This window comes from Nyctereutes procyonoides, unplaced genomic scaffold (assembly GCF_905146905.1).
Source record: "Nyctereutes procyonoides isolate TBG_1078 unplaced genomic scaffold, NYPRO_anot_genome, whole genome shotgun sequence".
In the NCBI taxonomy this organism is placed as follows: Eukaryota; Metazoa; Chordata; class Mammalia; order Carnivora; family Canidae; genus Nyctereutes; species Nyctereutes procyonoides.
Window position 1 is genome coordinate 52495543 of NW_026575020.1, and position 24244 is coordinate 52519786.

The following is a 24244-nucleotide window of genomic DNA, read 5'->3' on the forward strand; positions in this document are numbered from 1 at the left end:
CTGTCTCTCTCAAATAAGTCAAAAAGAGAGAGAAAAAGAATAAAACAAAAGCTCCACTTGAGGACCTGAAGATAACCTGCTGGCCTCCTAGCTCTCAGCCAGCCCTGCGGTCTACCAGATGGATTGTGGCTGTATTTGTCCTTGCACATTCAAAAGGTCACAGAAGAGGCCCTTGGGGGGCTCAGTCGGTTACGTGTCTGCCTTCAGCTCAGGTCCTGGGATCGAATCCTGCATCAGCTCCTTGCTCAGTGGAGAGCCTGCTTCTCTCTCTGCCTTTGCCTCTTCCCCCGGCTTGTGCACTTGCTCTCTCTCTCACTCTCTCCAATAAATAAATAAATTCTTTTTAAAAAAAAAGTTGGGGGGGGGAGGCCACCAAGATGAGGTCTAGAAACTCAGCTGGTGTTTGACATCTTTTGGGACGGAGACCCACCCTCCCCCCCCACTCCCCCTGCCACCCCCAGGCCGGGACCTGGTGCACAGACCGGATGCCCTTTCCCTTCACCATGGGGCCTATGGCTCCACACTGCTCTCAGTGCTAAAGCAAACAGTTGGAGCCGATGTGCCTCCCGGCCTTGGTCTTGCTGCCGCCGATGGGCTGATGGGCAGGACACCACTGCCAGGGCCTCGCTGCGGGTCAGAGCTGGTGTCCTGGGGCCACATGGCAGGGGTTCTTTCTTCTTCAGGTTTGATCCATCCTTCCTTCCGCCGCTCCCTGGCAATCAACCACCAGGACAAGGAGGGAAGCAGGCAGGAGGGACAGCGGGAGACTTCCAGAAATCTCTTTCCTCCCTTGCCTTCCCAGGTTGCCCGGTGCTGACCCTGGAGACTTCCACCTGCCCCCAGCCAGGGAGCTGGTTACTGGCCCGGAGCCCTCCCAGGCACCACCCCCGTGCTCGCTTCCTCCTCTTCCTGCCCCCAGCCTCTACCCCCCAGCCTCCTGGGGCTTCACAGCCAAATTCCTCATCTCAGGAAGAACAAGATGGAGCTGCCTTTTAGTGAGCTTTCAACGCTTCGGTCCACATCCCCTGTCGCCCCCAAACACACAAACTCAAGCAGTTGCTTTCCTTGGTATCAATTGTGAATCTAGAAGCCTGAAGGTGGTTTCAAAGAGAGCACGTGACATAGGCTTCTTTCTGCTAATAAATAATATTTGGGTGTGCTGGGGGGGGGAGTGTCCTTTGAGTTATATTTTAAAACTGGTTTAAAAAAAAATTTTAAATGTTTAAATGTGCAGTCTCTTCACCTTCCTCTGGAGTCCAACTGTGCAAATCCTAAAGTTGCAGCTTCTGCGGTTGATTAATAGAGCAGGAGAGGAGATCCACCCCCCCCCCCACGCTGCCTCCCTCCCCTCATCCACTCACCCACCCTTTCTGCTCTAAATTATGCAACGTTTCCTCCTTGCCAGCCTCTGCAGGTTGCAAGCAAAGGCTGCTGGCCATCCTGGATTATCAGGGACACACACACCCCTACCTGCATCCTGTGGCTGCGTGAGACCCCAAGCAAAGGCAGTGGTGTTCAGAAAACGTTTGTATTTTGTTCCTTTTTGCTTCTTTTATTGGAAGAATCGTTAGGGCTGGAAGGCAGGTGCACACCTGTGGCACTTGGGGTCTTTTACGAGAGTACTTACAGTGCTCGCACTCTACATGGAATCTGCTCCCTCACTGCCAATTAGTTTCACTCTGTTTCAGGGTCACAGATCATACCCCTAATCCCGGCCAGTTGTCTCACCAATGGGGCAAAAACGTATAGAGGGCCAACATAACCACTGCTTCTGGTGGAGAAAAACAACTCCAAGGGCATGTCCCACACAAAGCAGACCGTGGTTAGAGGCAGGCATAATTGCAGTCACTAAATTAGCAGGGATCTCTCAGCCAGGGGCTAATCTAAGCCAGACCTCATATAATGTCAGGCCATGAGCACATCACAATTGCAATTAAAAAGAAAAGAGAAAAATCGCCCTCGCTTCCCAAATGTTTATTTTTTAACATGGCAGGTCCTTGGTAATGGTATGAGATATTAAGGCATCTGAACAAGCAAGAAAAGTAATTTGGGTTAACCATCTTTGAAAGGCTAAAGGATTTTAAACGCATCTCCGGGGTCAAAGCCCTTTGCAGGCTCCGTCTCTCTGTCTGACATCAGTCACGTCTGTCCCAGCTTATCTGCTACCTGTTGGTTCTACCTAAGATCTTCCATCGTGCATGGTCCTCCCGTGTCTTCTGCTTCATCTGGACCTCCTGTTGCCTTCCCTTAGGTGGTTAACGGAGCCCTCCAGGTCCCCCTAACAGGCCACAGACCTTGACCGCTCCAAGTTGGATCTCTTTTTCTCTTTTTAGGTTCTCCTAATGTCCATCAGGACCTGCGCTTCTAGACTAAGCCCTAACACAGAGCCATTAACACTCACTTTCATGTAAAGGCAAGAATCGAGTTTGGAAACCCCAAACCAGTGTACTTTCTCAATGGGAAGGGTATTGAGGGAATTTTTTCTCCTGTGACGAACATGTACTACTTCTGCATTCAAAAAAATATATTTTTAGTTCAATTTCAAAATCCAATATACAAACATACCAAACTGCTTCTCTTGACTTTTTAAACTCTTTTAGCATCCCACAACCCTGGATTCACTAGTGCAATTTGTCTTTGAATTTGCCTCTTAGGTTCTTAAAAATCAAAGTGGATATCAGAGACTTGTTGTGTTTCTACAGGTCAAATCATATTACAATGTTGCCAGGAATTCGTTTGTATGGGTGAATGGGAGGCCTATCTTTCACAGTTTTCTTTTTGTTAGGGACTACTGCCTTGATAAAACGTGGGCCTTTTCTTGGCTGGGGGCCTCATAACCCCTCCGGCCATTTTACAATGAATTTTTAAAACCTCAGCCAAGCATTGGGCTCTATTGGGATTTCACCTTTTTAAATTTTGGAATAAGTAGTCTATCAGCAGGACCATGAACAACTTTTGATCATATACAGAAACCCATTGTAATAGGATTTTTTTCTGTGTTAATTTCATGATTTAATAAAGACACTTGGCACATAAATAAGACTCTCATAGACCAAGCATTTTTAACAATGAGAGGATTAAGATCAGCCTATCGGGGATATTAAGAAAAGTGTCGTTTCTAGCTTTAGTAAAACTCTTCCATCTGTTTAGAGGTAAATTCATTATTCCTAACTAAAAACCCTCCTGAAATAGATGTGGTGAAAAATGTTCTGCCCCTGTTATGAGACTTTCCAAACAAGCCTAAAATTGCTTAGAAACAAAAGGCAACAGGAAAAAGAAAGGACCATGTCTCCAGATAATGAGGTCCTGCCTTTGTGTTTTATCTGCAGAACAGCACAGTTTGAAAAGTCTGGATCCCATTTCATTTGAACTGAACATAAATGTAGTGCCTGGAATTCTCCCAAATGAATAAATTCTTTGCCGATAATTTTTAAGTGAAGAAAGATCAACAGGATAGGGGCATGAGGGAGGATTATAGGCTGCAGGGTGTGTGTGTGTGTGTGTGTGTGTGTGTGTGTGTGTGTGTTTGTGTGTGTTTGCACTGAGCAGGACAATTGGGACAATTCTGGACATAATTATTCTCTTCTTTCTTTTTCTTTTTCTTTCTTTCTTCCTTCCTTTCTTTCTTTTGATCTGCTACGCTGAATTCTGCATTTGTTGGAAAACCTCAGTAGATAGAGTTATTTCCTGTAAAACACCCTTGCTGACTATTCACTCCTGTTAATTCCTGCTCGGCTTCCCTCTACCTTCCTGAGGACAGCAGCACGACCAACCTCCCTTCCTTCCATCAGCTTCTGATCTTCTTTCTCTGTTTCTATAGGCTGGTGTCTCTCTCCTGGATGGTGGCCAAAATGACGCCAATTTATGGCGGGTAAGAATACACCATGGACCATTTCTCTCTTTAATTTTCCTCCATTTGGTGAGGTCTTGCTGAGCGCAGTCTGCAGCTTCTGTATTGAGGAAAGGGCAAAAAGCCATAGGATCATCGCGTTCACTCTTAGGCCCAAGGTCACCAAAGGAAGAACTGAATAATTTGTTTACATAAATCTTTCCACCGATCCTTGAAAAGTCCTGCAGTGAACACAATTTTCTTTCGGTGTTAATGTTCTCATGAAGCTTCTTTGTTGGAAAAATGAAGGGAGAAAGAAACAGCCGTTGGGTCTCCTCCTTCTTTGACCACTGGTAGAAAGGTAGAGAAAAAGAAAGAAAATTAACAAAGAGAGGACACACGTCCCTCCTCCTTCCTTCCCCTCTCCCCATCCACAGGCAAAATCTAATAAAGATGATTAAATTACATGTCTTTCCTCCCATTGAAATCCACTGCACACTATTCAAATATTAGAACTCAGGAAATAAGGCAGGACAAGGTCCCTCATGAAACCTTAGAAGGCAGCACAGGGGTCTGAGCTGGAGGTCTGCCTGGCTGGGCGGCTCTAATTAAGAAATCACCCCGCTGAGCAGAACTTAATCTAAATAAAATATAAAAAGGAATTCAGTGAAAACCATTACCTCCTCCCCACACACCTCACGTCCAGAATCTCCATCCCTCCGTCTGAGGGACTTTCCCTGCCAGGACTGGAGACTTCTCTTTTGCTCTGTGTGCCCCCGGCACCGTCAAATATAAAGAACCCCCTCCTGAAGAGGAAGCTGGGTCTTGTGCCGGCCTCTTGCTGCTTGGCCAGACTTTCCCAGGGCCACAGGCAGGTTTAGTCAATGTTGTTTTGGTTTAGGGGAATAGGAGATGGGTTTGATCAAGGATTGATTAAAGAGTGGGACATCTGGCCAACTTCTCCAGCGTTACTATAGCCAACTGCCAACCCACAGCCTCTCCGTAGGTGGCTGAGTTCTTCCTGCCTATCCATCAGCTGCTTTTGATGGAGTGGCCACTTGAGAGCAAAGACCAAGGCTGTTTAACTTGGTTTTTTGGTCGGTATCTTTGTGTTAGTGAGTCCTTTTAGCTGCACTGAGTCAGCCTCAGACCTCTGCGTTATCCCTCCAATAGGTGACACCTGGTTAGCCTTATTTCCATCTACACTCCATAGAAACCTATTTTGTATTCTCACCATTGGCTCCTGAAAGTGGATGAGTCTCTCTTACACATCTGTGACTCTGCATGGGCTGCCCCCCATCATGTCTGCCCCAAACAGTGATTCCTCAATAGTTGAAAACCTGTTGTAAGAACCAGATCCTCAAAAAAACAAAACAAAACAAAACAAAACAAAACAAAACAAAACAAAACAACAACAACAAAAAAGAACCAGATCCTCTCCCTAGAGGGGAAGAAATGCACATATGCATATAAACACAGGTTTGGAGAACAATTTCAGGGCCACCTTAGCCCCCTGAGGAGTCCATGGTCACCAATTTAAGGACCCTTGAGAGAGACTGTCCTTTCTCTCTTTTCACCCCTGACAGACGCTCAAAGATTCTTTCCTTTGACCAAACTTGAGTTAGACTCTTCTGACTCTTCTTTCTGACCAGGCCCCAACCTTGAGCTCTGTCCTTGGATCATTCAGGCTAGTTTCAGCAGGAATCCTGCTGGATCAGTTTTGCAAAAATCTCCCACCCTTGATATCTGATCAAATTCCTCATCCTGTACCCTAGATATCTTATCACCATGGCTAGCTTTTAGCAAAAATCCTGTAGTGTTGCTTTGGCCAGAATCCCCCCAGTCTTGGTATGTCCTCCTACTAATTTTCCACCAAGGGACCCCCACCCTGCTCCTTGGCTGTAAACCTCTGCGGGCCCTTGTTGTATTCAGAGTTGGGTCCACTCTCTCTCTCTCTTGCTACAAGATCTACATTGCAGCAGTCTCTCTTGCTTAAAGTCTTCCTCAACCATCTCTAACAAGTGCCATGAGTAATTTCCTTTCTAACACCTCCTATATCAGGAAAACCTTCACTTATCCTCAAGGAGACCTCCATGAAGTCTTTCATCACCAACCCGGAAGCAGTTATGAACAGAACCTGTGTGCTCACGGTGACCCTGGTATATACGTCTAGAATATCATATATCACAACACAGTAATTATTTGTTTATGTGTCCATCTTTCTCCGGACTAGGAGTGGGCAAACTTCCTCTTCAAGGGCCAGACAGTAAATATTTTAGGCTTTGTGAATCATGTGGTCTCAACTCTGCAAAAGCAGTCATACACAATATATCTATTAACAGGAGTGGTTTGTCCCAATAAAGCTTTATAGGCACTGCAATTTGAATTTCATACCATTTTCATGTATCACGGAATATTATTATTCTGTTGTTTACTCTTTCAAACATTAAAAAAATGTATAAACCATTTTTATCTCATGAGCCACATAAAAACAGATGAGGGGGGAGGCAAATTTGACCCACGAGACATATTTTGCTGAACCTCTGTCTAGGCTACAGAGATGCCTTCAAAAGTAAATCTTATTCACTTATAACTATAGATCCCATTATCTAGTCTCTCCAAGGTAATTTATCTTTGAGTTTCACTATCTACCACTAATTGATACAAAAATAAGTGAATAAGTAAACTACTAAATGAGCAAATGATTAGGAAAATTTCCTTGAGACAAATATTGAATAGAGTAACCATAAATGTTTCTTTTAGGACCCTGGTGAGGTTCCATGTTTCTTCATGATTAGGGACATAACACCTTAAGTGCTTAGCTACCAAGGCTCCCGTCACAAATTCTGAAAGTCTAGGATTATTCCACAAATCACTGGGGAGATGCCAAAACCTAGTGCAGTCCAGTGTAGTCAGAAAACACCTCCTTTTATTTTATTTTTTTAATTAATGTATCTATTTTAGAAAGAGAGGGAGTTTACTAACACATGCATGAGTGGGGGTGGGGGTGGAAAAGGGAGAGAGAATCTCAAGCAGACTCCCTGCTGAGCACAGAGCCCCACATGGGGCTTGATCTTACAACCCTGAGATCATGACCTGAGCCAAAATCAAGAGTTGGACGCTTAACCGACTGAGCCACCCACATGCCCCAGAAAATATTGCCTTTTAGAGATAAGATTCCTTCCACCACTCCCTGTGTTAACAGGATCACAGCTTCTTTGAGCCTCTCTTGAGCAATCTCTTAACCTTTCTGTAGTAGGCAGCTTCTGGCATAGCTTCCAGTGATCACCCAGCTGGTATTCAGGCTTCAGTGTAATCCTCTCTTTTTGAGTGTGGGCTAAAGCTAACAACTCACTTCTAATCAACTGAATACACAAAAAGGATGGGCTGTCATTTCTAAAATTATTTTCTATAAGATGCTTTGTTTTTTGTTTTTGTTTTTCTTTTGTTTTGTTTTGTTTTTTGTTTATTGCCTTCTCTGCTTGCATACTTTGGTGGCAAGCTGCTGTGTTGCAGAGGCCTATGTGGCATGGAACTAAGGGTGTCCTTCAGCCCACAGCTGGTGAGAAATTGAGACCCATAAGGACACATCAAGGAGCTGAATACCTTCCAACAACTCCATGGGTGAGCTAAGAAATGAATCTTCCTGGGACACCTGAGTGGCTTAGCAGTTTAGCACCTGCCTTCTGCCCAGGGCGTGATCCTGAGGTCCCTGCATGGAGCCTGCTTCTCCCTCTGCCTATGTCTCTGCCTCTCTCTCTGTGTCTCTCATGAATAAATAAATAAAATCTTTAAAAAAAAAAAGAAATGAATCTTTCCATAGTTGAGGCTTCAGATAGGACCATAGACCCTAAATCAATACTTTTCATTCTTACAAGAAAACTTGAAGCCAAGGATCCAGCTAAGCCATACCCATATCCATGATTTACAGGAATTGTGCAATGATAAGTTCGTATTATCTTAAGCCACTAAGTTTTGGGGTAATTTGTTAGGCAGTAAGTACCTATATGATAATGGGATGTCATATAGATGTCATATAGTAAGTACCTATATGATAATGGGATGTATTATTTATTCCTTTTCCCCACCAAAATGCTAAGCTCCCCAGGGCGGGGGTCAGTTACACATCATACTCTTCTTGGCCCATAATACAAACTTATCAAATGTTTGTTAAATTGCCTTATATTTTGGGTTTCATTGAATTCAGTCAATTTAATTAAACAACCATAATAATATTGAAATCTATATCAGCAATAGGACAAAGCAGAGTGCTGGTTATGGCAGAAAGTTTTTGAAAATCACGAGGAGAAAAATATTTGGATTTGTACCCTTTTGTTACCAGGTTATGGCTTAAAGACTATCAGGGTTTTTTTTTTTTTTTTAAAGTTTTCTATTTCCCTTTGTTTTTTTTTTTATTTTTTTTTATTTATTTATGATAGTCACAGAGAGAGAGAGAGAGAGAGAGGCAGAGACACAGGCAGAGGGAGAAGCAGGCTCCATGCACCGGGAGCCTGATGTGGGATTCGATCCCGGGTCTCCAGGATCGCGCCCTGGGCCAAAGGCAGGCGCCAAAGCACTGCGCCACCCAGGGATCCCTATCAGGGGGTTTTAATTCATTTTCAAAAAAGTGTTCAAAGTGGGTGCCTCCTAACTACACAAAAGAGATCTTTGCCCTCATTGACCTGGCCATACAACCTGTCCATTGGACAATTCCCTTGTTCCACATTTTACATGGCCAGTGAGAAATACTATGAAGTGAGAGGAAAAGATGGAACTAGAAAGAACTGAGAAAAAGGTGGAAAAGTGGAAAGAGGAAAGGAAAATGAGCAGAGAGAAGAGAAATGGTCAGAACACCCAAGCCAGAGGCAGAGAACCTATTCAAAAGAAAAAGTCAAATTTTCCTGTCTCTAGTCATAATAAATATTTTGACAAGGAGCTTGGCATTTATCAAAAAGGAAAAAAAAAAGAAGAAGAAGAAAAGCAGAAGTTGTCTTCCAAAGGACCCAACACTCTCAGAATTCCATGACCTAATCCTGTGTGGTTGTAGCACCGAGACAGCCTCTCTTGTCTAAGTGTTGTGGCACCGGGGCCTCTGTTTCCTCAACAGCACATGCCATGCCACTATCAGACTTAGGAGTAGAGCACTAAGGATGTGGGGGGACAGTCTGGATACCATGCCTGGAAATGCATTTTTAAAATCACTGCAGATTCTTATTCTCTATCTTACTGGTTGCTTATCATAGCAGTTAAGTCAACTTTTCATGACTTTCGTAGACATTATATAATATGTTCTTCCCCTTGCTCCTATCGCCAGCTGTTAACCAGTCTCATCCCAGAATGGGACGGGGTTGGGTTAGCTAGAGCGGGAAAACTTTCATGCTGGCATGTGAGGGAGCCAATTCCCAGCCACTGAACAAACCTAAATTTTCTGCAGTTATCACAGGACCAATAGATCTCAAAAAAGAAACCTTAAAACTTTCAAAGGCCGAAACAAGTTGAGCTACTTTAAGCCCAAATGTTCTTGTCTATAAAGCAGGGACAATAAGAGGGTTCACAGGGTTACTCTGAAAATCAAATATATGTAAAAACCTCAGTCTGCTGCAAGGTTACTGAGCTCTTGGCATTTTGGGTGAGAAAATTCTTTGTGGTGGGGCCCTCTCCTCTGCATTGTAGAATGTCTAGCAGCATCCAAGCCTCTACTGGCTACATGACAGTAGTCCCCACCACATGCCACCATCCCTCTATCACAACAGTCAAATCACCCCTGGTTGAGAACTGCTATGCTAGTGCTTGGCATATAATGATTGTTCCAGAAATATTAGATGCTATTTTTATTATCATTAAAATTATTACCAACCACAGCATCAGCTGGCAAGGGTAACAACAGCTCCTCTCTCTCACTGTATCCTTGAAATAGTTGCTGTTTTTCTTCCCCCTTCGAAAGAAAGAGCTGAGAAGAGGCAGAGCCATTAAGTTGGTAACAATCCAGTAGGAAACCTACCATCAATCTCCTATGAAATCTTTTTTCCTGGAAAGAAAAAGGGCCACCATCTTGTGCTCCAACTAGGCAGATTCTTTAGCCTGACAGTTTGTGAGTCACTGCAGATTCTTTCACTGGCATAAATACGCCAACTGTAGGCACTGCTGGTACAGTTGACTCTTGAAAGAGCTCTTGGAAGTTTCCAAAAGTACCATAAGAAAGAGAGGAAAGAGATGTTCAAAGAGAACTGTCCAACAGAAGTTACTCCCTTTGCTGTTTCTTGTGGTTTTGTGCTTGTTTGGATTCACAAGTGTGTGTGTGTGTGTGTGTGTGTGTGTGTGTGTGTGTGTGTGTGTGTGTTTGCCCAAATTGTTCTTGCAAATTCTAACAGTTTGCTTTAGGTGTTTTGATACCACACTGTTTTGAAGGTACAAATGTTTATCATGGCATGTCTTGTGTTAAGTGTACAAACTGAGAGGTGAGTGTTGGTGACTGGACGGAGTGTAGTATTCCTCAAAGTTTTAACCAAATAGATGTTAATAGCACAGGAAAGTTGCAAAAAGATTTCTGGGGGTCTGGGAGTGGCCAGCTGAAAAAATGAAAATATGTTCCGCCTCTTATATTTATGTTTAAAATTCATGCACCCTTTACTTTCTATGCTAATTTTTTTTTTCATTTGTTTCCAGGTAAAATTTGTAGATGGACTCTCAGTCTTGGGCCTTTATTTTCCGGCAGCTTTTCCTATTCCCTTTTATAAAGCACGCACAGTGCAAATGTAAGTGCAAATGTAAGATCATGGCCTTGGAATCAGATGAGCTTACCCCCAAATTTGTTTTAATAATTGTAATTAAAAAAAATCCTTAACCTTGCAAGTTGGATGTAAGATCTGAGTAGATCCTACATCCATTTCTTCCTCATTATTCTTCCCTTCCTTACCACACAGCTTCGCTCTTTCTGTCTTAAGTGAATCTTCCCCCCACCCCGTTCCCACCACCCACCTCCATGCTGACTTCCTCACTTCCCTCAACATTCTGACCAGACCGTTCCCCTTCCTGGAGCTCTGTCTATCCATGTCTTTCAACTTCTTCAAAAACTGTCTTGAATCTACACCACCTGTGAGGGTTTCCAGGTTGAATTACATTCACAACAGCCACTCATCTTGCACGTGTAGCATGCCTCGACAGTTGAAGACCTCAACACAGAGAAATCCTTCTTGAAAATATTTATTTCAACGTCAACTTTACTTTCCTCTTATTTTGAATTTTTATTATTTATTATTTAATTTATTTGCGAGACAGAGAACAGGAGCAGAGGGAGGGGCAGAGGGAGAGGGAGAAGCAGATTTCCTGCTGAGCAGGGAGCCCAACATGGGGCTCAATCCCAGGACCCCTGGCCCATGGCCTGAGCCAAAGGCTGATGCCTAACTGACTGAGCCACCCAGATGCCCCAATTTTTATGATATTTTTAAATCTAAGAGTGATTAGGAAAAGGGTGACATCTGTCTGCATCTAATGAGTATGCTTGCATTTTCCAAATAACAAATTCCCTGGCAAATAGTAGACTCCATATTCATGTTTTACAACAAAAATATAAACAAGAGCTATTTACAGTCTCTCTTAGAACCCTAATTATAAGCAACTTGAGGACAAGAAACTTATCCATTTTCCACTTATGGTTGAACTCAGAGGTTTGGACATTTAAGACCTTCAAAAAATTTATGTTGAATGAAGCTAAGAATAAATGCATTATATGTTTCTAGTTCATTTCTATGCGATTTAGTTGACCTAAATGTTTTGGCAAAAGCACTTCTTTACGATGCTTTGTCAGTATTGTGCTTGTACAACCTGTGTGTCAACTCGTGGTTATTGGTTCATCCTAGGCACACTGAGTCCCCTTTGTTCACACTTGACCTCAACCACATTCTTCAGCACACCAAGCAGAGGGCTTTGCCCACAGTAGGTAATTTAGAGATGTTATGGAATGAATGCTATATGTTGCATCATACAAAGAACAGAAGCAAAAGAGTTTGGGGAAAAAGTAATCAGTAAAAATATATAAGAGCCATCTTGCCCCCAAAACATGCATAAGGTTAGATTAAATGTTCATAGAAGGAGGGGAAACCATCTGATCAGGAGCGGTGGGTGAGTTTGGCTGTGCAAATACCGCTGCCTGGTTGCACTTCCCAGGGTGCTGGGTTGATGTCTTCTGGAGTAAGAACTAGAGCGTGATGTCTTTTCCAGGTACTTGTGCTTCATTGACTCCTGGCTCCAGGCAGAGGGAAGGTCAGCCTATTATGAGGAGACTGTGCTTGCTGGGTTGTCAAGCACTGAATGAAAAATCATAACTGTGTTAATAACGAGGGTGGCCACAGGCCAATGCCTCTGGACTTTTCACTTACAGATGCTATCAGAATTTTCAAAATGAAGACCAGTGGACAGTCACCCAAATTGGAAGTGATAACAACAACTGAGGGCACAGTATGCTGGTTGATAGAAGAAATAGTGGGAACTGAGATCCCAGTGGGGACCTCGTAATTGTTAGAACCTGAAATTGTGACTTTGTCTAGACTTAGATACTGGGAGCTTTGAGTACTTTGCCACTGCTTACTTCCAACTAGGAAATTAGAAAGCAACACGTAGAACTTATATAAATGCTGGGCATTACCTTTATAAGGAACAACAGGTCACATGGAGCATTGTTTCATAGACCTCCCTGGACCTATTTTAATAGCCTCAAGTAATTATCTTGTGATATCTTGAAGTCCATTATGAGTCGGCTAAAAACAACACTTAATAGTCTCCCTCTTTTGACCCGTTAAGTATACACGTGATCCCCTACTCTCTAGAACCCATCCAGATACAACAAGAAGACGATAGTGTTTCAGTGAGGCATTTGATACACCTTTGATACAGTCATGAGACTGTATCACCTGCATCTTAATAAAACTCAGTTACGAATATGTGATAAATGACTGAAAAAATCTTCAAATGAATCTCTCAATCCAGGCATGACCAATTTTTTTCCAGGAAGAGCGAAGCTGCAATTAGATGGGAAAAAAAGCTCAAGGAAAAAATCCTCCCATTAGTGAGACTTAGTCTAACAGGAGCTACAACACAGGAGGTAGTCCAGGCTGACCTTGTCTGTGGCTGAGTCAAGACACTCAGCCTGGCATCCATAAAGTGGGTCCCATGGCACCTACCATACGGTGTTGTTGTAAAGGTCAAATGACATAATGTATGCAAAATGACTCATCAAGTGCCTGGTATACAGTAAACATAAAACAAATACTTGACCCATGGGAAAATCCAACATCCGATCACACTCTCAACTTAAGACCCACATTTGGACTCAATTTCCATTATTGGCTCTGATAGAAAACTGCTAACCAAGTGGGCCAAACCTTCAGAAAGCCAATGGAACTTTCCAGCAAAGCCAACCTACCGCTCGGGGAAGATGATGAACTAAGACTTTGCCGCGCGAGTCTAAGCAATGCAGGGCATGCTCCCCATAGGACTTTTAACCAACTGTGATTTGCCTCCTGCATTTTTCCACTACCCAAGTTGTTTCCTTCCCTTATAATAACTGTCCACTTGGTAGCTTGTGGCCAGTGGGCTAAGAAACAGAAGGTGGTTGGTGTCAGGCTCTTGAGCTGCCAAGTGCAGATATTTTTCTCAGGTTTCTGGGTGGGTTTTTAAGCCAACAGCCTTGAAAGGGAAGCAGAGCCAGCATGCCACAGGCATCTGGGACACAAGGCCTACACAGTATTTTTGAAAAATCAGTATCGCTCACTGACGATAAAGGGGCATTCACTGTGGGCAAAGCCACTCCACAGGAGTGGGTGGAGCTGGGGCTACCAGGCAGGCCTCGGACTGAGTTAGCAGCCAATTTTCTTTTTCCACCATCTCTAGGGTTGAGTAGGTGCCAATACAGCTAAAAGCTTTTGGAGACACCCATAGGCACAGATAGTGAGCCCCCCATTCCCCCCCAACTCCCGTCTTTTCCATGGAACTTAGCAGTAGCTACCAGGGGCGTCATCGCAGAGCGTTAATTTTTTCCCTTGCCTGGTTTCCCACATTCTGTGACCACCTCAGAGTGTGCCAGGGAAAATACTGAGAGCCTAGGTAAACGAAGGGGAACCCAACATTCACCAGTCTGGCCTTAAAATAGCCAGCGGAACGCCCCCATCCCAGAGAGTACACAGGCAGTGACTGTTCGCTCGTGTGCTCAGAGCACCCGCCCACCCCACCCCACCAGCCACCCCGATTCCCGTGAAAGCCTATCTCAGAGAGAGGATGAAGAAGTAGCCAGATTGCTTGGCTGTCTCATTCCCTTTGGGCCCCGTGACTTGGGTGAATACTAATGAGCACACAGTGACCTGATGCAAACCAGTGCACCCACTGGGCAGGGTGGAGACCTGGGTGGAACAGACGTCTGGGGTGGTGTAGGGTTGGGCAGAGCAACCAGGGAGAGCCAAGAGGAAGAGTGCTCCTGGAGGAAAGTGGAGGCCTTAGGAGCTGCAGGACACACCCCGGGGCTGCTGGCCAGCCTGGGACATAGCTCCACAACTTGCCACCGTGTCGCAAGGCTGTGTACTCTGGACGGAGCGCCTATGGTGGGGAGGGGCCCACCAAGAAGGGGCATAGAGTAAGAAAGGGAGAAGATACCATGGGGGGAGGATAAGGGAGCGTGTACAGCAGACGCAGCAGGAGCATCAGCTTTCTAATGTTTTCTAGATGCTCTCCGTGCAGTTGCCAGCTTGAGCAGAATGTCCGGTTAAGTTTGAGTTTTAGATAAACAACAAGTAATTTTTAGTATAAATATGTTCCGTGTAATGTTTGAGACATAATTATACTAAAAAATATTTGGTGTTTATTTGGAATTCAAGTGTAACTGGGCGTTCCGTATTTTATTGGCAACCCTAGCGCCCCCTCAACTAGAATGAAAACCGCCAAGGGCAGAGATCGTTTCTGCCATAACCTCTCTGCAAAACCCAACGTGGTCCACTCCACGGGCTGCTTTGCTATGTAATGTTGTCCAGAAAAGCACACGCTGCCTTGGTGCTTTCTGCCCATCAGACTGACCTGACTTTACCTATTATTAGCCATGTGATCTTGGGCAAGTAACTTCAGCACTTTCCTCTATGTTCTCATTTGCAAAATGGGAAAAATGGTAGTTGCCTGCCTTAGAGGGTTGTTGCAAGGGAATAATACAGGTAAAACCTTTAGTGTGTGCTGGCCTCTTAGAAAGGACTCCATACATGTTAGCCATTATTATTGGATACTCAATAAATAAGGAAATGTGATAGAAAAAAATAAATCTTCTGGATGTTAGAGACGAACCTGAGCTGAGCATTGGGCTTCTTCAACCAGCTTTGTGAGGCTTCAGAGAGACTTTACCTTTCTGGATTCCTTTTCCTGAAGGTTCCAAGACTCTTTCAAATTCTAAAATCCCATAATTTAAATAGATTGAATGGGTGGGAACAGATGAAATAAGAGCCATGTTAATAGACATGTTTAAGGGGGTTAGAGAGTAGAAGCATGATGGGGGATGTTTCACTGGCCACATAAAAAGTCTGTCCCCAAATGCAAGACTGGCATTCCCAAGGCTCTGACCATAGGAGTCTGGGTTTCAGAGACTGAGGCAAAAGACAACTTGTGTGAGAGCAGAGTATTCCTGCCTCAATTCAGATTTACACCATAAGGATACTAGTATGAGGCCAAGTGGGAGAGCCTTCCCAGTCGGCAGCTAACCCAGTGATATTAAGTAAATTCACGTTAGCCCAGTGCCAGCACAGCAGAGAAACCATGGCCCCTACCATCCACAATGCCTTTGTGGCCCAGAGTTAGTTTTCAGTGATTTGCAACATTTCCAGATAATTTCAAATCTTACTAGCGACCTTTATAGTTATTTCTCACCACCTCTGGGAAATCATCCCTTAGTTTCAAAGAAAATATTTCCCCAAAAAAAAAAAAAAAAAGAAAAAGAAAAAGAAAATGTTTCTCCCTCTCATTAATTCTGAAGAGAGACCAATGATAGGAAGATATCTTCACACCAATGGTTTCCTTCCACCCGATTCTTTCCTGAAGAAGATGGAGGAGAAGAGAGTTTATTGGCAGCACTACTAACAACATGGACTCACAGCATGTTAGATTCAAGAGCCTTTGGAGAATGAGATAAAGAGAAAATATAATATCCTGTCCTAGAATATTCCAATACATCTGGGAGGCATAATCTTTGTTCAATATAGCAACGACTTCAGGGTCTGAGCATGGCAACATACAGGTGCAAAATATATAAGGCTGAGGGAGTGCGTTTGTGCTGAAACGACAAAGAATGAGCCAAATGGACATAACCAAGTTGTTAGCTTTCATTGGGTATATGGTTAGTTGGGGAAGAAGATGAGAGTCTTCAAAGAATAAAGAATGTTCTATGCAAAGATAGGAGGCTTTCCAGAGCATGCCAGGAAATCGCCATGAGTAGGAGCCTAGTTAAGGAATAAAGCTGGAGACACAATGAAGTCTTCGGCATGTGGGCTGGGCTCTAGACTCATTAAATTAGCTCACAGGCCATGTTGCACCTAGATAATTGGATCACCCATAGTTTTTTCCGTATTGCACTATGAATGAAGGAGCCCCGCCGAAGCATTGAATGGTCCACCAGTTTAAGAACGTTTCCTCTACCAACTTGAAATTTCATCCACGGAATCATTTTGATGGGACGTTGCTGAGGGCACAGAAACTCCTCCACTGTCTATGGAAGGCAGCATGGCAAAGCTCGAGAAGTTGCAAATCACATCCTCTTCAAGTAGTAACTCAACTTTGGGGAATGTATCCTGAAGATACACTTGAATGTGTACCCAAGTTTTTGTTTCAGGATTGTTTACAAGACCAAAACATTTGAAGCAACCTCAGTGCCCTTCACAAGGAGACTAGTTAAATCAGTCATGGTATCAATACATCCACAGAATAAATGCAAAATTAATAACCAATATGGAATTTCTCTAAATATCAAAAATGGAGCCATGTCTAAAACGCATTGTTTAAAAAAAAGGAAAGGCAAGGCACAGTGAAGCCTGTAAAGTATGCTGTCATATTTGTTAAAAATTAAAGGGGCCTCAAAGATGTAGAACATAATTTCCCTCCCCCATTGAGTGTGGGATGCATAACCCCCACACACACACCCCATTGACTTTCTTTCAAAGAATACAGTATGGAAGGAGGAGAAGCAACTTTACAGCAGAGATACCTGGCAAACACTACCTTACTCAGTAGATCAAGGGTCACATCACCAGCGATAAGTTACTTGAACGTCATGTACCCATGATACAATGATGAAATGCACGTCGCCTCGTAGGTCATCGTCCCCCAAATCCACAAACCCTGGCTAAACATGAGGAAAACACCAGTCTGACTCAAATTGAGGGGCATCCTCCAAAATACTTGAGCAGCCCTCCCCCTGCAAAAATGTCAAGATCATCAAAACAAAGGAAGTCTGAGAAACTGTCACAAATAGAAGAGGCCAAGGAGACGTGACAATGGAATTTAAGGTAGTGTCCTGGATGAGATCCTGGAGCAGGCAAGCGACATGGGAGTGAAACTAGTAAAATCTGATAAACTCCGAAATGTAGTTAATGATAATGTTCTTACCTGTGACAAATGTACATAATAAAATAAGATGTTAACAAGAGAGGGACTGGCTGATGGTACAGATTGGAACTCAGTAATATCTCTGCAACTTTTCTTTGAATTTAAAACTTTTCTAACATGAAATATTCATTAAACACTTCACAAAGGTAGAGGTAATATATTTGCTCCCATGTGCACAAAACATGTGTGGACAAAAACAGGCCATAAACTGGCAATTTCAATTGGATTGAATCTCCAGTAACTCAGGAACTGAGAGATTTCACTATATGCACACATATACTTTGAATTAGAAGTCATGCCAACTTGCTGCCTCTTTTAAGATCATAAAATTTATATCTTTACAAAAATAAAACAGAATTTTTCATCCAAGTTAAGTTTGTTTCTAAAAGATAGATGCCTTCATTTTAAAATTCTCTTTTTTGGATAATGCAGTAATCCAATAGCCCCCAAACAATTTATGAACATGGATTTTTTTCTCATGTTCATGTGGTAAGTTGCATGACCCCAAAGTACAAGGCTCCAAGGAGAATGGTTCTGAGGACACAGGAGTTTTGAGGAAAACGAGAACCTTGGGTAATGGTCTAAATACAGGGTTATTGCCTAAGAAGATCCTGGGCACCCTACTGACAAAAGGAAGGCACATGATACCAGAGAGATGGTGGGCAAAGGAGAGATCAGACGCCCATGGGGACATCCATGTCACTTTGTGCCACAAAGACGGATTTTGCTGACGGACAACATGTATGAGTGTTATCCTATATATTGGCAAATTGAATTTAAATAAAATTTAAAAAAAGGAAAGAAGAAAGAAAGAAAGAAAGAAAGAAAGAAAGAAAGAAAGAAAGAAAGAAAGAAAACATGCATGAGATTAGCTCTCCCCCTGCTTCCCAATTGACTGGATCCTATATCCTCTCAGTTCCGGAATAAGCCTTTCTCTGCCTTTTGACTCTTACTCAAGAAAAATATTCTAGATGGGGGGTGGCTAGCCTCTGAGGGACACTCTAGGCCATTCAAGAGCTGACTCGGCAGTCATTCGTTCTGTCCCACGCCTTTGCTCTTCGGTTTCAGCCACCACCTGGCAAAAACCAATGGGAGGTGACAGTGAAGTGAATTCAGATTTGACCCCATGAGAGAAAACCAGGCTCTTCAGGTCAGGCCTGAAACCCGTCAGGATGACGGGTTTCAATGTCACTGAGCCAGCTGGGGGCAAGGTGCCAGAGGACCCCCCAGCCGGAGAGGCAGGGAAACGGTTAATAGCTCAAGGTGATACATTAAACCCCAGATCTGGGGCTGAAATTTGGCTGATCTTGAAGTCAAGCAGAACTGTCGGAACCTGGGGAGGCGTTGTCACTTTTACTGTACTTTTCCACACGTATTTTTATTTATTTATTTATTTTAATTTGGAAATGTTCGTGGGGAGCTGGAACACTCAGGCTGGAGAACTCCCCAGGGTCTGAGAGGGACAAATCTGTGTCTCTGCTTGGATCTCCATCCAGTTCAGACCAGCAGCTCCCAAGGGCATCAGCCACCAGTGGCGGTTCGGTGGCCTCCCGAGGCCAGTCCCCGCCCTCGGCCCCCACCGCCCGTCCCATGGACACATGCTCACCTCCTCTTCTTTTCACTGCCCTCTGGTGCCAGCGTGCAAGCTCCTGCCAAGTTACACGAACAGTGTGCTCCATCCACCAGCCACTACAGGCTCCTTGTTATGAAACCCAGGAGTCGCTTAACAGGGAGCAGATGGAGAGAGGCACAGGATACCCCCAAAGTGGGCAGGAGGGGAACCCCGGGCTGAGAGGCAGAGTGGAATTAAAATGCTCGCGCTCACCCCAGTTGATATGCTGGTGAGGACCCTGCTTTCCCAACGCCTTGCATGTGAACAACCAGCTCGTGGAAATTCACTAAACAGAAATGGCAGGCTGGGGTGTTGGAGGTGATCGTGTGCTCCCTTCTGGGGGGGGGGGGGCACAGGAAATTAGCACCCACGGTGATGGATGTGCTGCAAAGTCGGCCTGCCCTCTGGATCCTACCACCCTTGAGATTCTTGCTCTGACCTTCTGACATATTTACCAAGTCCTTGCTTTCTCAATTATGGGAGAATTCTCATCACAACTGAACATTGAAACATTTTCTGCATCAGAGGACACGTCCCCATCCTGGACCAATGCAGGGGATGAGTTTCACTCCTCAGAGAGCTGACAACCTGACTTTAACATTGCAGATGGACGCATTGGCCGCCCCCACCACTTACATGCACATGTGTGTGCACACGCACGGTTCATTCTGGGGGAATGTCTCCACTTAACACCTCTACTCTGAGTTTGAGTTAAATATAATCTGTTCTAAAGACAACAGAACAGTTTCAGCTGTGTGAAAAATGAGTAGGATGCAGTGTACACAGGCACGGAAATGCGCACGCACACACCCCTCCTCGCTTCTTTCCCTACCAGCAAGAATTGCACCTTGCTTCTGAGGTCCCCAAAGGGCACCGGATCTGATAATCCCCAAATAGCTACTGCTCAATTGGCTCAGCTAAAGTTTCCCTGCAATGTGGCCCAAGCAGTTGTGCTTGGGTCTCGGGCTCCTTCATGACAGCTTGGGGCTAATGCTGTGGGTCATCCATGGCAGATCTTATGCACGCAGTGGAAGTTCCCTGACCTATCCCATGGAATAGTCCCGAAACACAAGTCCCCCATTGTTCCCTGACTTGGGGATGGAGGGAAGGGGGAACATGCACACACACAAAACCTCCCTCCAAAAGATTAGTGCAATTATTAGCCAACAGTAATGGCTATAAGCCAATCTGTTCTCAAATCCTCCCAAGCACCAAGTCACCTCAGAGCCTCTTAAAGCCCCAAACACAAGACTGTGTGTTCTCCTGCGTTTTGCCGCGTTGTTCTTGAAGGCTGCTGGGCCATTGCTTAATGCTGCCCTTACCCACAAGGCTAATAAGCAGAGAAAGAAACAGTGAATAATGCACATGTCTGAGCCCTGGGTCCCTATGCCCCCATAAGTCTGTGAAGGCAGATGTCCGGGGCCAGACATCATTGGCAACGGCTTCACCCAACGTTGTGCTTATTAGAACACAGCTGTAGATTGTGACTTGCGGTTAGTGTTCTTTGTAGAACTCTCCAGAATGATGTGCTCTCTCCCTCTTTCACCTTATGTGAATAACAATATTTGACCCCTGTACTATATCCTGCTGGCCGCTCTAGTCTCCCACCTGGAGTAATGAGTATATATTGGGAAAGGAAATTAAATTCTGTTTGAGGACTTGGTGTACACGTACTTACACTGCATACATATTTTAAACTCTCATCTCAGAGAAAGGGACCTCTTGTGCTAGCCCATATTGACATCTATATGATATATAGCAATAAAATCCATAATATGTATTTTTTCCTTTTTCAAATATTTTATTTATTTGTTCATGAGAGACACAGAGAGAAGGGGAGAGAGATATGCAGAGGGAGAAGCAGGATCCCTGTGGGGAGCCCGATTCAGGACTCGATCCTAGGACCCCAAGACCACGACCTGAGCTGAAGGCAGAACGCTCAACCACCGAGGTGCCCCAAATCCATAATATATCTTGAATAAATATGGATAATGATGAGAGCTATACAAAGGAGAAAATTCTAAGGACAGGAAGGTTGGTGATATATTTACCTAACACCAAAGCAATCGAGGGATTGCATTTAAGTTACAGATACGGTAAATGAGACACCAAGAAAAGAATATGTTGGCTGAGTTCAAAGACAGCTGGTCCAATGACTCTGAATATTCTACTCAAGAGAGTACTTATGTGTGTAAATAAATACAGAGGTGAACACTCATCGCCGGCCGCCCAGACCCTATCCAATCATTCCTTTATTCTTCAAGAGATTACTGAGCCCCTGCTATGTTCCCGGCACCGGTGAAGGCCAGGCATTTGGTGGGTTTCTCTTAGAGCAGCCTTATTCAAAGCCCTGTTGCGTCCCGAGAAACCAGTGCCATTTGGAAAACACAGGTACAGACAAAAAAGTCTCAACGCTGAGCAAACAAAGAGGAAATTTTCTATGTGATGACAAATCGGGAAAGCTTTCAAGCCTCTATTATTCATTATAGAGCAGACCAAGACATGTTAAACTTTGGGCATGTCTATGAAATACATAAATGAGGTATTACATATAACCCCGTTCCTACGAATTAATACCACGTCTTTGCCCCAGAACGCTCTCGGGGAAAAAAACTCTGTTGAAAGATCTAGAGCCTGAGTCTAAATAACCGAGTCACAACGACTCAATATTCTCCCTTATGACTATTTCATAGTTCTGTACACACACCTAAATGGAACCAGCACTACTCCAGTGTTTGTATACAACTTCCATAGTGTATGTTTTCACGCACACATGAACACACACACACATGCACACACACACACACACACACACAGAAGTAGCATCTTTCTTATCTGGGAGGTTTCAGTTTTCGTTAAATTCCAGAAATCCTCCCTTTGTAATAATTGGAAGATAAGCCCCGCTGAATCATTTTCAAAGTTGAGTCCCAAAATGGGGATTAAAAATAAATATAATAATAATATAATAATATATAAATATATATTTTATATATTATATACTTATATTATATATAAATATAATAAATATAATAATAATAAAATAAAATAAAATAAAAAGTAAATAAAATTAATAATAACAATAAGTGGGCCATTTGGGAAGTATCCAAAATCCTGAGCCAAAGGGCACCTGGGTGGCTTAGTTGGTTAAGCACCTGCCTTCGGCTCAGGTCATGATCCCAGGGTCCTGGGATTGAGCCCGGCATCAGTCTCCCTGCTCAGTGGGGAGCCTCTTCTCCTTCTCAGTCTGCTCCTCCCTCTGTGTTCTTTCTCTATATATATCAAATAATGAATAAAATTCTTTAAAATAAATAAAACCTTTAAAAAAATCCTGAGCCTAAACATATTGTATAAACTAATCTTATAAGCTGCATATACTGAACCACTCTTTGGCATTACTCACTAATGAGAAGATCGAAGTGAGTGCAAAGATGCTAGGATGATTTTCCCTTTAGGATGCATAGATCTAAGTCCCTGGTGTCATCACGCTGTCTGTGTGCACTACAGGCATTTTCGTGGCTTCGTAAAGCGGGTCTTTGAAGGATGCACGTCACAGTCAGTTGTGCTCGTCCGCACACCAACACACACACGCACCACTCCAATCTCATATTCCTGTCTCTGCAAAATTGACATAATTTCATTTGGGTCGATTACGAGCTTATATTCTCAGTAATGGTGTTTGTGATCCACGAAGAGAAGAACAGATAGCAGCGCAAAGAATAGCAGAGCCCCCAAACCCTGGGGTCCCCCCCTTTCACCTTCAGTGACTCGTTTGCTCAGGGGCCCAGCCTATAGGAGCCCAGCTCACCAGCACCTGCGTGTGGATGAACTTTCTAGAAGGAGCTCTGGGTACCAACTCACTAGAAGAAACCAGATCCACAGCTGATGCCCACTGTTCACTCACCTAAGCTTCTTGTCTTTTAAACCAGACAGGGCCCACAGGTCCCTTGTGCACTTATGGTGAATCTTGCAAATGGAAAGCACAGGGGAATTACAGAGAAGCTGAAGGCCAAAGGCAGAGGCCCGGCCAGGAGTGAGAAGACTAATGGCAAGAAAGCTTGCCTGTCGGGAGAAGAATCCCTCACGCTGCTCTTCATCCACCCATGGTTGACTGTCCTCCCAAACCAGATGAACCCATCCAGCTCATTGCTACACGTGGCTACAATCCCTGTGGAGTCTGGCCTGCCTCTCACATAGCAGGTGGCCAGAGAGGGGTCTGCTGGGAGATTGCCCCACTAGGACCTAACCCATGACAAAAAAGAGGAAAAAAAGTAAGAGTCACAACTGAATCACCCTCGAAGTTGAGGGCGGGGGAGTCAGATTCAACTGAACAACAGCTTTTCAACCCAGGCAGCTACTTACCTGGATCGGGCATGAGGATTGACAAAGAAAGTCAGGTCCAAATCCAAAAATCCAAAAGGAGCAAATCCAAGGGTCTCTACCCTGCCATCTTGTCCTTTGTCCCTCGGGCGTCAGGTGTGGGTTAGCGGACCCAGGCCGTGGCCCTGATGAATTCAGCAAGGTTCCAGGATGGGTGAAGGGGGTCTAGCCTCATCCCACCACCATCCCTCGGTCCTGGCCCAGCTTTTGGTGCCGCAAGCACTAGCAGCGGAGCGCAGGAGGCTTGCTCCTGACATTGAATGAGCCACAGAACACGTCAATCTGATCTTTTATAGTGCTTTGTTTATTACCTGTGTGCCTTTATTTCATAAGGGAACCGAGAAAGAGAGAGAGAGAGAGAGAGAGAGAGAGAGGGAGAGGGAGAGAGAGAGGGAGAGCAGGCATGATGAAGATGACTATTAGTAGCAATCCAAAGACAGCTTTTCTTAAGCTTCATTCATACCAGCAAAGGTGACCAAACAACCTAGCGATTGTTCTCTCGAATGTCACCTTTAAGCACGGGCCGCCTGGCCGATAAAACTCGGCTCTCTCGTTTTTTGCTCCCGGGTGCCCCTCCTAAAAGAAAAAAAAAATTGCTGTGCTATCCTCCAAATATCTCCAGAGAAATCGAACCAACAAGGAAATCTTTTCTTCTTCCCTCAACCAGCACCACCGCCACCCCCCCCCCCAACTCGTTTTTTCTTTCTTCTTCACGCAGCTTGAACAATTTGGCTCTGTTCTGGTGCATTCCTGCGGCCCATTCTTTTTCAGTTCTATGCAGGGCTGGGGACGGTGGACCA

At 44.2% G+C, this 24244-nt stretch overlaps 1 long non-coding RNA gene across 1 annotated transcript; it reads right to left on the reverse strand.

Moving 5' to 3' along the window:
• Positions 1–1959: 1959 nt before the first annotated feature.
• Positions 1960–23685, reverse strand: LOC129511869 (uncharacterized). Its single transcript, XR_008664930.1, has 2 exons — positions 23427–23685; positions 1960–4179 (listed from the first exon to the last, which is right to left on the reverse strand). It is a non-coding gene; the product is annotated as an uncharacterized LOC129511869 (long non-coding RNA).
• Between the last annotated feature and the right edge of the window lie 559 nt (positions 23686–24244).